This window comes from Myodes glareolus, chromosome 6 (assembly GCF_982192425.1).
Source record: "Myodes glareolus chromosome 6, mMyoGla1.1, whole genome shotgun sequence".
In the NCBI taxonomy this organism is placed as follows: domain Eukaryota; kingdom Metazoa; phylum Chordata; class Mammalia; order Rodentia; family Cricetidae; genus Myodes; species Myodes glareolus.
The window spans coordinates 112890091-112904116 of record NC_142031.1 but is presented as its reverse complement, the minus strand read 5'-3'; the positions used below and the strand labels follow the sequence as shown (position 1 = coordinate 112904116).

General features: G+C 41.2%; 1 long non-coding RNA gene across 1 annotated transcript; it reads right to left on the bottom strand.

The window, feature by feature from the left end:
• Nucleotides 1-8101: 8101 nt before the first annotated feature.
• On the bottom strand, nucleotides 8102-13673 carry LOC146894408 (uncharacterized). Its single transcript, XR_015002475.2, has 2 exons — nucleotides 10521-13673; nucleotides 8102-10371 (listed from the first exon to the last, which is right to left on the bottom strand). It is a non-coding gene; the product is annotated as an uncharacterized LOC146894408 (long non-coding RNA).
• Between the last annotated feature and the right edge of the window lie 353 nt (nucleotides 13674-14026).

Here is a 14026-nt window from a genome sequence, read left to right as displayed (position 1 = left end):
CTGACCGCTCCACCTGTACCGTCTTTTTTATTCTGGGGAAGGACCTGGGTGGTCTGGCGAGCACCACTCTGTGAGAACAGTAGGTTAGTTGATGTTGACTTTCTCAGGCTAGCTCACCTGCTACCACAGCGTAAATTTAAAATCTTTTCCACCATCTTTTGTAGACTTGGATTTGGGAGGTTGGCACACCCTACCCCAACCTCTTCAAATTCTGCACTGAGCTTGGCTCCTGCCACCTTGCTCGGCTTCCAGCACTTCTTCATTAGCATCGGAACACCTACCTACCTGTCTTATTCATGTTGTCCACACTTCTGGGGACTCTACACCTTAGACAAAAATCCCAGTGGAAACAATTGCTTGAGGCTGCAGAAGTCTACTTGAATGGCAGTTCTAGAACAACACGTCTGAAATCCGACTCCATTCTCATCTCCCTACTTTGCACTTTGCAGTTGTCAAGAGAGAAAAGCGTTTCTGTACTTACATGGTTCATAAATGAAAGTTAAACGCAGAACTATGTGTGTAGCGTGTTATTTGTTTAAAAACTGTGGGGGCGGGAGCAGAGGTAATTGTTGATAAAGGTATATGCAGCTGAAGACCTTTATAGCCCTGCAAATGTCACTTTAAATTGCCACTGTCAGCAGGTCGAGATCAGCATGCCTTGCTGAGAAACCATGCCACTGAATGTAGCGCTCAAAGCAAAAGCAAGCAAACAAACAAGCAAACAGACACTGCACCATAATGAAAGTGATAAATTAATCCCTTATAAACAGGAAAGATACAGGAAAATAAAATCTCAGGACTGGGGATGTAGGTATCTCAGCCAGCCGAGTGCTTGCTCAGCACACAGGTGCTGTCCCCAATCACCACACACAGTGCGGTGGTGCAGGCCTGCAATCCCAGCACGTGGAAGATGGAAGCAGAAGGACCGGAAGTTCTAGGCTACCCTCAGCTACAAAATTCACAACCAACCTAGGATACATGAGACCCTGGCTTTACTTTTTGAAATAAAATAAATTTGGTGGAAAGTGCTTATTATAAGGAAGAATGCAGTCTGTTAAATCTTGGATCCAAATGCGCAACCTTGGTGGCGTCTTTCCAAGACAGCACAGCGAGAGAGACACATGTAGTACAAGCGCCACCTACTGGTAAGAATGGAAGAGCGCGCTTCCGTTTGTGGAGTCTCCTGATAAAATCTTACAGGAGAAAATAAAGCGTGCCCCCCCCGCCCCGGCCATGTGATTTCTGAATTCCACTGTTCCCCACATTAGCCGATCCTTTGTGAATGAATTTGTGTTATAAAACCATATTGCAGTCCATCAGTTTGTATGTTTTTTTGTAATCTATGCGAATTCCCACATATAAACATATAAACACCATATGCATTTACTGGTTCCTACATGCATAGGCCAGTTTGAAAAGGAACCACCTAAGCTAGCAATAGTAATTGTTTCGGGAGAGAATAGGCCGGGAAGATGAAGCTGGTTAGTGAGGATTTTTTGCTGTGTACTTATTTGTATGTTTTGACCATTCTGTAGTTTAAAAAGGTAGCTTAAGTCATTAAAGAAAAAGTTCAAGTTGGAGGAAGAATTCTCTTTAATCTAACCTATTATCTCTAAGCAACACCAGTTTGACTCTGTCGCTACACCTGCTTTGGTTATTTTATTTCTTTAGGAACACAATATTCCCATCCACCCACAATCAGCCACGGCTGCCCAGGCTAGTGTGAAGGGCTAAAAGTATAGAAACTCAAAGCAAAAGTGCAAAGAAAAAGCACAGTACATCCTTATCACTGTAGAAAAAACACAGAAATCTCTTTACTTTAAAAATATCAGCAAAGGCTCTGTCTGGGACTCGACGCAATATGGCTGCCTCTGCACGGAAGGGTATAAATATTTAAACCCAGGGTGAATTTGATCAGAGAGCTCTGTCCAAGCCTGCCAAGGGATGCAGTTCTCAGCGGAGCCCGCATTAAAGGGCCCTTCTTTTTCTTACCCCTCCCTACTCATTTGGGCCAGCAGGAGATGGCATGACCTTCAAAAACTTCCAAGTTACCATTCGATGCTTTAGAAGCTGAGACTGGCCATTTATTGTCTTTGGATGTTTTTTAAGTTGTGGGATATTTTTATATTTTAAATTTTATTTTTTTAAAAATTCATTTTTTTGTTTTCAACTTTATGTCTTTGGCATATGAAAACTGTGCATTCTTTTTTTCAAAAAAAAGTATGGCTTCATGTCTTGGTGAAGACAGTGTGCCCAATTCTTGGATTCTAGATAGTTTTCTATATTTTGTCTTAATAGTTTCATTACCTAATTTCCTTTATATAGATCTGAACTTAAACCCCTCCTATGGGACTGAGGGCTTTTTGCTTGTTGTTTGTTTTTGTCTTTTGAGACAGGGCCTTTCTCTGTCACCTAGCCTGGCAGTTTATGGCCCTCCTTCCCCAGCCTTCCATGTTTTGGATGACAGATTCTGGGAGTGTCACACAGTGTGAGGTAGCCACCAACTTCATCTTTATCTGCTTTAAATATGGGTCACACCACTGATTCAATAACCACTCTGTCCCCACCTTTGGATTGTGTCCCAGAAGTTCTTGGGACCCGCTGTACGAACACCGACATGTTACGTTTAGATTTCCACTTTCATTCCCGGGGCTCCTGGAAGAACTGCTGTGGAGACGATGGCGGTCCGCTGTGGAGCGCATCGGTGGATCCTGTGGGCTGACCTGCCGGTGGTTGAAAATGTCCGCTTGGCAGATGGCGTGCCTTCTAAAAACAAGCGCTGGGAACTTGTATTTGACAGTCACTCCAGTCATATTTGTGGGAAATGCACCAGGACAGGGACAGAGATGTGCAAGTGTGTCTAACTGCCTTGGGGGGTGGAGACGAGGGTGGGGGCAGGGGCAGGGGTGGGGACGGGAAATGTAGCTCTAACAATCAGTCTACTACTTATAACCTCCGGTCATGAAGGAGGAGACCCAGAAGCTGGAGACTGAACTAGAGGCCCCAGGAGAAAGGCTGGAAAGGTTCAGGAAGTCCATGCAGGCAGCACCGAAGCAAAGGGAGACCACCACAGTGAACCAACACACATGGGGTTTCCATCTGACAGCACAGGGGCCAACACTTCGTAGATTCACTGCGGGAACAGGAAGTCTGTCCGGCCCATCCAGGAGCCCTTCCCAGACGGAGGAGGATTCTGCTCAGTCTAACTGAAGACATCTGAAAGACTTGGATCCCGATTCTCTGGTAAACAGTGATGGAGAGTCAGGTGAGAATTTGAGCTGTCGGCTTCCAGGTGGTGGTGACCAGGTACAAAGCCAAAACAGTGACAAGGACAGGACTTGCAGACACCAAGATGAAGTGAAGTTTCTCGCTGAGATCTCCTGTTCAAGTTTTAGCGTAAATGGCAAAGAAGCAGTTCTAAAATCAAGGGAGTAGTGCAATCCACAATAAAAACAAAACAAAACTCCATCAATGACACGTATCATTAGGAATTATAAAACACAGCTATAAAATTGAGAAAAAAAAGGAACAAGTCTTAGTTTCTTAGCAGAGAGTGGGCAGTTCTATCATCAAATATAAGAAAGACCAATCACTACCTGTGTATATTATTCCTGCATGTGCATGCAGTGCCCTCACATGCCAGAAGAGGGCGTCAGGCCTTCTGGAATTAGAGTTATGATCGTGAGTCATTGTAGAGGTGCTGGGGATTGAACCCAGGCCCTCAGGGAAGAGTGGGCATTGCTCTGAAGCAGAGTCATCTCTCTGGGCTACTGCTTATCATTTAAAAAAACAACAACTGGTTTTAGTGGTGGCAATGGCGGTACATACTCTCAATCCCAGCTCTCGGGAGGAAGACACAGGTGGATCTCTGTGAGTTTGAGGCCAGCCGGGTATACGGAACTATTCCAGGACAGCTAGGGCTGTTATACAGAGAAATCCTGACTTGGAAAAAACAACAACAAAAATGTTTTCTTTATTTCTGTGTATGTGCATAACGCTGCATGTCTACAGTGCCCATAGAGTCCAGGAGAGGGTGTAGAATTTCCAAGGAGCTGGAGTCAAAAGACACTGTGAGAGACCCGATGTGGGTTCTAGGAACCAAACTTGGGTCCTCTGCAAAAGCATGTTTGTCCTAACCACTGAGCAGTCTCTCCAGCCCCATCTTAGTTAGGGCCACTATTGCTGTGATCAAACACAGGAGGAAAGGGTTGGTTTCACTTACATTTCATCTAACTCTTCATCGTCAAAAGCAGTGAGGGCAGGAACCTGGAAGCAGAAGCTGATGCAGAGGCCATGGAAGGTGATGCTTATTGGCTTGCTCAGTCTGCTGTCTTATAGAACCCAGGACTACCAGCCTAGGGATGTCTCCACCCACAATGGGCTGGGCCCTTCCCCGTCAATCACTAATTAAGAACATTAAAGCTTGCTTACAGCCCAAATTATAGAGGCATTTTCTCAACTGAGACTCCCTTCTCTCTGATGGCTCTAGTTTATTTCAAGTTGACATAAAACTAGCCAGCACAAGCCTCACCGCCTCACCGCTTCTGAAGCTGTTTTCAGCTGTGAAAGCTGTGTTAACTATAAAGCAATTCCTGCCATTGCCTGAGGCTGACATACAAATCTTCCTTGGCCTGCAAGGCCAAGCCTCCTGTCCCTCCCACCTAGCGTGGTTTAGAATTTCATATCAAGTCCTTTTTTTTTCCTAAACAATTTGGCATTGCATTTCTTTCTGGCCCTTTTAGGAATAATATTACTAAAACTAAGGATCAAAAGGGCCCTTTTCGGTTAAATACATTCCTAAGGAGCTTTGTCATTAGTGAAGCTTCCCGTTCGTGTCTAATAGTCACTTCAACTTTAATCAGCAATTATTTTGAATTATGTAGGGTTCCCCCATCTGGAATATCTTCTGCTTCTCTTTATTACTTAAAAGTGTATAATTCTTTTCTCTGGAATGGATTTAATACTGAATAAAGTAAAGATAACTTTTTTTTAAAGGTGTTATCAGTTCCTGGGGACACAGTTCAGTTGCAGAAGATGCAACTAACATGGGCAAGGACCTGTGCATGATTCTCCCCAGCCCCGAAAACAGAAATATCCACGAACCCAGAGTATCCAGTTCCCCCCACAGAAACTCCAGATTGTTGTTTTAAGGAGCGGTGGGTGTGTCCCGCCACCCGGCTAGCTTAACCCCTGAAATAATTACACAGAAACTGTATTCATTTAAACACTGCCTTGCCCATTATTTCTAGCCAGCCTCTTATTGGCTAACTCTCACATCTTGATTCAACCCATTTCTAATAATCTGTGTGTTGCTTGTGGCTTACTGGGAAAGATTCAGCATGTCTGACCTGGCGGCTTCATGGTGGGCAGCTCTCTGCCTGCCTTCTTTCTCCCAGCATTCTGTTCTGTATACTCTGCCTATTTAAGCTGCTGTCCTATCAAAAGGCCAAGGCCGTCTCTTTATTTAACCAATGAAAGCAACACATAGAAAGAAGACCCTCCTACACCACTAGATTGCAATTGGAAGTCTATGTAAGGCATCAGTTCTGAAAGAATGAATGTTGGTATCATAGAGAGTGCTTCTATGCAGGAGTGTGGGATGTCTCTGGTTTGAAATGATTTTGTTTCATGTTTTTCAACAGGGCTGCATTTTTATAACTCATTTATTGACTGTGCCCTGTCCAAGCTCCTCTTGGGTTGCCTCAGTTTTCTTCTGGTAGCCACCCCACCCCTGCTCACCAGAGTGGAATCACTGCCCATCTTTTGTAGTCACTGGTGTTGGTGCCATAGCAGTTACTCTGCGCCATAAAAAGTTTAAACTGTTTACATGATTAACCCTGGGAAAGTGAGATGGGCTTCTGCTCTTTTGGGGAGGAGAATGGCTCTTCCTTGGCTTACTTGGTATACGTGGAATTTATCCATATCGGTGCAGCTCATTCATGTTTATGGCTGCACATCACTGCTCTGGACAGGCGTCCTACCAGCTTGGACTGTTGTTGGTGAATATTTTGGTTGTTTCCCAGTGTTCAACTGCCCCGAGTCTTCTAAAAATGCTCTCATGTGGACTGATAGGGGTTTCTCCAAAGAACCATTCTTTACAGCTTTTGTTCCTTTAGTAAAATAAATTTTAAATCTATTTTTTCATAAATGTTAAATATATTAACATTGAAAACAGTTTCAGTGATCAAAAGTCTTTAACTGCGAGATTTCCTCATAGTATTAGTTAGTGCCCCATTGACCAAAATTGGTCAATTGACTAATTGACAAAAACATATGAGAACATTTATTTGTAAAATAGTTCATCAGAAACTTTCAAGTTTGGGAAATACACCTATCAATGGCTGAAGGCAACTTCACATATATATGATGTCATACTATTCTAGAATGAGACAATATTTGGCATTAATGCTATTCCTGTTTTTTCCTCTTGGTTTGGCCACTGCTGGCATGGAGAAATCTTTTCCACATAAATAAGTCAGCAGGAATGGGAACAATCTTTCTATGGTGATGCCAGCCAGTTCTTTGTGCTCCTTTAAGATAAACACCCCAGATGGTATGAAGGTCTAGCATTAATTTTTAATGGTCCATTAGTGGATATACCTGCCTTTCTTTTGTTGAAAAAAGGATGGTGGAAACTGCTTGGCTTGCAGAAGGATTCCCTAGCCAGCCACCGGAGCCTGTCTGCCTCTCAGTATCTGGATGTGTACCCAAACGGTTATCAAGTGGCCATAAATTCAGCCCTGACTTGAGAAGCATTCTGCTTAAGCTAATCCATCTAAAATGTTTGAAAAACTTGAAATGTTGTGAGTTTTAATAGCTTAATAGTTACTGTGAACCTATTTAGAAAATGTCCTGGTTAGGTTTTATTATCAACTTGATTTAACCAAGAGTGTCCTGGGAAGAGGGACCCTCAACTGAAGAGGGCCTTAATCAGATTGACCCATGGGCATGTCTGAGGGTCAGTCTTCCAGATTTCTAAGGACATAGGGGGACCAGTCCATTTTGGGGGCAATATCCCTAAGCAGGCAAGCCTGACCTGTATAAGAAAGCTAACAGAGAGAAGCCAGAGAGCAAGCTAGTGATCAATGTACTCCAGAGCCACTGCTGCAGTTCTTTGGGTTACCTCAGTGATAGACTGTTTTCTGGAAGAGGAAGCCAGATAAACTCTTTCTCTGACAAGCTACTTTTGTTCTTGGTGTTCACCACGTAACAGAAAGTAAGCTAGTACAGAAAACTTTGTAAGTGGAAAGGTGTCCATACCTAGGAGAAGAAAAGATAGTCCACTGGATTTGATTCATACATCACAAAATGTCAGCAGTTGTCATGGATCAGCTAAACCCCAATTATTTTTGATAATTTAAAGGGCAGTTTTAGATACTGTAATAACTTCTCCACATAATACCCTCAAAGTGGGAAATTTGGCCTTTAATCATCATCAATTAAAAACTCAGCAAACATCTTGTGTTACTCAGTTTGTTCATACATGTAATGAAACATCCAACATAGAACTGCTTAAGAAAGGAAGGAAGGAAGGAAGGGAAGAAGGAAGGAAGGGTTTGCATGGGGAGGGGGCATGCACTCCGTGTAGGGAAAGGCATAGGAACACTAACATACCGTGGCTTGTCCCGTTGCATCTGCAATCAGAAAACTGGAATTCAGCTGACTTCCCCATTTTCTCATCTTTTTATTCAGTTTGTAATTGTGGCTTGTGGAATGGTGGTGCTCATGTTCAAGACGGAGCCTACTCCTTGCTTGAATTCTCTAGAAACACCCTCATTGACACAGCTAGAGGCATGCTCTCTAGGCGATTCTAAACACAGCCGAATGGACAATGAAAACTGAACATCATATACGTCATAAGTGCAAACATTCAGGGCTCACAGCACTACAGCTGGCTTATATGAGTACTGGAGACCCTTTCTTCCAGGGGTATAAGGCTGTTTCTCTCTTTTAATGATGTCTAGACATCATTAAGAATCACCGTCTGGGTCCTTCAGTGTCTTGGGAGTACAATACCGCCTGTCTACCATGCCACAGTTCGCAAATTGGGCAAGGGGCTGGAGATTGAAACTCACACACACAGAGGAAGAGACACGGATCATCCTTGAAACAAGAATGCCAATTTTATTGTGTTCCAGGGCAGCTTATATAGGGCTCTCCTTGACTAATGACCACGCCTTAGCTCTCGGGATTTTTCAGCTGCAAGCCCCCCAGAGACCACTCCCCTGCCATCAGGAACTCATGAGGACCTCATGCCCAGAGCAACTGCAAGACAGAAAAACAAGCTGTTTACTCCAGCAGGCAAAGGGTCATAGAAAATTCAGGGTCTGGGGGTCTGCAGTCCCCAACATAGGGGATTACAAAATGATGTCACCTCAATTTTACTAACCCTTTTGTGAGTGTCAGACCTGGGATAATCCTATAAAAACCAAAGTTTCTGCCCTTGGGGGCTCTTTCAGAAAATACAACCCCAAATATGCTACTTTGGCATAAGAAATACTTTAAGACATGAAACAATCAGGAGGCGCAAGAAGATCGCTCTGATACTTGTTGCTTCCAAAAGACAAAAATGAAAGATTCCCACCCCATCTACCCTTTACCAAGAAGAAAATAGCATTCTTGTCAGATGAGACCGAGGAAAAGCTGTGCAAACCCTTATGTTCCTGTTCACTTCTCTACCTAATTGTGTCTGCTTGTCTTATCACAACTTCACAGATCACTACTTTCCATCCAAGCCAGTTTATGTGTATTAATGCTAGCTGCTTCCTTAAGTCTTCAGTTTCTCAGGAAGGCGTGCTCTGATCAAACTTGTATTAACTACATTTGCATCCTTTTCCTCTGCTGAGCTGTCTAGGTCAATTTAGTTCTTAGGTCCAGATCAGGTAAATGCTATGAAGCTGTCCGCAGTTGTTGCAATGGCAATTATTCCTATGATGGTAACAAAGTCATTCAATAAAACATTTTGTCCTTTTTAGTAACCTAGGACTTGTATTAGATATGATACCAGCAATAGGCCTGTCTTCCCAGGGTCTGGTCAGAGTTACAGGTAACTGTTTAATAGAGTAATAGAATGTAGGGACTTATTGAAAGGAATAGTATTATTGATGCACATATGCAATTTACAATCAAAATAATCAACACTATTCAGAGTAAGATTAATGTTAAGGCTATCTCTAGGGAAATCATAGGGTAACTTTACACAAGAAGCAATGTGAAAGGAGTTATTAAAGTCGATGCATAGTTATTGGGACAGGTGCAAGTGAAATTGCCAGCCCATGTCTGTACAGAATTTAATCCTGGCAGATTTTCCAAGTATGTCATTGTTGAAATTACAGTTAGTTTTTAAATCAAATCCTAGGCTTAGGGAGAACTGGGTCTCAAGTTGCCAAGTTGAACAACCCCGTGGTTCAGAGTGGAAAATAGTGTTAAGTATAAATATGCCATGGAGCTGATCATTATAATTAGACCACTGAATATTATCTGAGGAGCAGTTAGAAACACATCTTCCATGAGGACCCTGATCAATTAACATATGTTCACCATGTTGAATTTTTCCTTTTTCATGTCAACATTTTCATCTGGACCAAAGACTAGGGACATATTTATAATTTTTATACAAAAGAGTAATATAAATAGAATCTAAACTACATCAAATACTGTTGGATGTGGTTTTCATTATCATATTGACCAGAGAAATCCAGAGAATAGCTTGAAATCAGACCCATCTGATTGGTAATTCTGGTGTCTGGTAAATGTAAGCCCATATCTGCCTTCTAATCAGAATGCAAATGTTATAATGTCCTATGCAAAAACACAGTCCCTTCTTCAGATGGATGAATGAGTCTTTTGCATTTCCGAAGTCGAGGCATAAACACAGAGTCATTAGTAAAGCTAACAGAAGCTGAATCCATCTAACCTATGAGCTGATATAAAGGAAGACAAGGACCATAAGACATGTTCAGAAGCACCAAAGGCAGATGCTAGCATCACCAGAGAATTCTCTGGTGATGTAAGACTCTGTGTATTATAGAATGTCTTCTCCCTTGGTGCACAGGGTCTTAACTTGGCCCTTCTCATGATAGGGTTAATAATATCTCCTTTTGTGCTAGAGCTGGAAGGTTGCTATTTTTCTGGTGACTTTCACTATCTTGTTGTCCTCTGCCTCCTTCTTGTTGGCCTGGGGCTGCAGGAGCCAGAGAGGAACCCATAATGCCTCAGTAGATCCATCTGCACTGACAGATGTATATCCCCTCCCCATCCCCTCAGCCAGCCGGGCTTCCAAGTCTCCAGATGTTTACCACACAGGCCTGTTTAAAGGCCTTTCAGAATGTTCTTCAGAGGAACGTTCTTGAGCTCTTGAACAGGTATCACCTTGAGGCAAATTTTAAAAATTTAGAGTAAATAAGAAAAGTGCAAAATATTCCTTAGTGTTCCCCCTTTTAAATTTTAAAATAATTATTTTCTTGATATTCTTTGTGCCCTTTTAATTATACCCCGACCTTGAGGGTTATAAGAAATACCTGTATCTATGCAGATGTGCAGGTATGACATCCAAGGTATAACAGCAAAGTGAATGACATCCACTTTCCATAATTATTAGTATCTTACATCTGGGATTAACTCCAGTACATGACTGTGACAATATAAAGAAGCACAGATAGGACCCTCTTTCTCTGATTGTCTCTCTCGTCTAAGCAGGCTGTGGTGTTGCATATGAAGTCTGTTAGCACTGGTGTGCAGGTGTTGGTGTTCCTGTTCTGGAGAAGTGAAAATAGGGCAAGTTAATGCACTGGCTTGCTTATTTCCTTCTGCAATAAAACCAGGGAGGTTAGAGTGTGCGTGAGTACTAGCGTAAGCTGTGTGCAGGTTTTCACCAGTTGTTGCTGTTCCTGTTAATGTGGAATTCCTCTCTGTATGCTGTGAATATGTTTTATTACCATTGGTTAATAAAGAAGCTATTTCGGCCAATGGCAGGGAAGAATAGAGCTAGGCAGGAAAATTAAACTAAAGGCAAGGAGAAAGGTGGTGGAGTCAGAGAGATGCCTTGTAGCTGCCAAAGGAGAAAGATGCCGGAACTTTACCAGTAGGCCACAGTCTTATGGTGATACATAGATGAATAGAAATGGGTTAATTTAGATTTAAGAGCTAACTAGGAATATGCCTAAGCTATTGGCCAAACAGTGTTGTAATTAATGTGGTTTCTGTGTAATTATTCATATCTTGGTGGCAGGGAAACCAATACACAGTCTCCATCTACATCCTGTAGTAATAGGAGCACAACAGGATGTGAAGACAAAATTAGAGCAGCTTCTATTGCTGGAACTAATCCTACAAGATAAGCAGAACCTCATATTTAAGGGTTTGTGAACTAACTGCAATACATGAATCAAAGCAGCCAGTTACACTCTTTAGGGTGAGGAAAAGGAGTATTAAGAGATTGATGAATATCTGGACCATGAGTCCCTCCTATACCATTAGATGAATCACCAATAAAATAAGGAGCTGCCTGTGGAATGGGAGGGTGTTAGGCATTTTTTTTTTTGTAATCACAAATTCAGAGAAAATCCCATAGTTTTCCAGCTGGATAATGGTTTCCTATCTTCCATAGTAACATGCAAATGGAATTTGGAAATCCATACAGCTCTGTAACACACTTAAAAACTGTTAGTTAAAGGTAGCACAATACTTCAAGGATCAAATCCATATTATTGTTGACATCCAGTTCTCCCTGATTTATTAACTGAGCAAGAAGAGTAGGATAAACAGCTAGTATTTTATGACCCTTATGGTATAAATAAACCCATCCCAAAGTTTATCCTCTTGTGCTGTAATATTTGTAGGAGACAATGTAGTGGGGAAAATAAGGGAGTTTAAAGGCAATGATGATCCACAGAATACACAACACTTCTTTTAGTCTGGATTCAAATAGCTATGATTCTTTTCTTGCCTCTCAAGATAATCTGATAGAACCGTCCAATGCCATCTCTTCTTCTTCTAAAGTTTAAATAGATTGGTGAGTGCACTGGAAACATTAAGTCCAGCTCATGAGGCCAGGGAGAACTTGAGAACCAAATTCCTTTTCCCTGATGGGCCCAAGCTTGCCTAGGCTGTAAGTGGGCTTTTCCGTAGGCTCTCTTAATCCTCATCAGGAAGTGGAGAGAATTCAAGATTAGATTGATTACAAAATCCCTCACCCCATGCTTCAGGGTCATTTTCAGGCAATGGAGGATATGTATGTAAAAGAGGCTCCAGTAAAGGAGTTGAGGAAATTGTCACCAGCGTGGTCATGGATGAGTGGCCTTGTTTTTACATTTGATTTTGCATTGCTGGGAAAAATCTCCTTTTTTCCACTAATTTTAAAGCTTGGTCATCCAGTTTATGTTCAGTCAAGGAAAATGAATTTCCATCTCTCCCTTATTATTTGCATTCTCCTTATCATCCTTAAGCACTTGGTTAACAGTCTGAATTAAAGCTCACTATGTAGAGACAAAGGTTCTGTCCTGCCCGGTACCAGTCGTTCAGTCCCAAAGAAACACACAGAGGCTTATATTAATTTGGCCTATTAGCTCAGTCTTATTATTAACTAGATCTTACAACTTAAATTAACCCATAATTATTCTATATTTAGGCACGTGGCTTGGTACCTTTTCTCAGTAAGGCATTCTCATCTTGCTTCCTCTGCTTCTGGCTGGTGACTGTGTGTCTGCCTTTCCTCTCACCAGAATTCTCCTAGTCTGGTTGCCCCACCTATACTTCCTGCCTGGATACTGGACAATCAGCATTTTATTAAACTAAAACAAGTGACATATCTTTACAGTGAACAAGAGCATTATTCTATAGCCTCAGTGACCCCAAATCAACAGTACCATTCTCCTTGTCTATATGCCTTTTCAACATCCTTTTGAACTCTGTCCTATACTTCTTCATCTGAATTTCCTTCTTCTGGAAATAAGAAATTATGATCATAAACAACTTTCAATCAATCTAATAGTTGTAATTTTAATACTTGTGCTCCTTTTTTAAAAAAAAGTGATGTACAAGCTTGACATGAAGAAAAACCCTCCCTGGTCTCTGCCCCATTATTCTCAGTCACCTCCTTCTGTGAGGGTTCATAATCTCTTATCCCATAGACCCAAAGTTGTTCTGTAACGTTGGAGCATCCATCTTCAGCCTACAGGCCCATAGTATCTGGCAGACTTTTCTATGAAACAGGAAATTTCAAAGACAGTTCCACCTATATTGGCATTTTGTCAGGCACGTTCTTCTGTGTCCTACAGAATGTCTAGCAGTCTCTTTCATATCACAGGAACCCTGAAGAATTGTCTCACCTTTAGACAAGTTCAGCAGTCATTTTTCTGTGGGTCCTGCAAGTTCAGTTAAGCAGTCCAGGCAAGAGCAGTTTCTTACCCAAATGGCTAAAAAACTCCATGAGGAGCCTCTTCAGTGCCCATCATCCTCTTGAAGTAGATTGGTGCTTCCAGGAGCAGATGTGTATCATTGTCATGAAAAAAATCTAAGTTTTTAAAACATTTTAAATGCCATATTCTGAAGGTCTCTGAAAGATTTGAAGAATACCTAACTAACTTAAATATATCTTTATATATCTAGAAAACCTAACTAACATGACTACAAGCTTGACATTATAGACAATTATCTATTAACCTATATTTTTAATTATATATTATATTTTTAATGTATATTTTTTAAATATAAAATATAATTTATAAAATATAAAATAGAATTTTGTTAAATATATAAATTTATTTATATATTTATAATATATTATATATAATTATATAATATATAAAAATATATATAATTTATTAAATATAAAATATAATTTTTAAATGAGCTGCACAAACACAGTGCCTTAACCAAGAGCAGAAATATACATAAAACAAAATTGACCTTAAATTTGTATCAATAGTCCAAGATCTATACCAATGCAAATCTCTATAGCATATCCCCCTTTAAATTTAAACAAACATTTATAAACAATATTTGGCCCTTCCCAGCTTAGCCACAT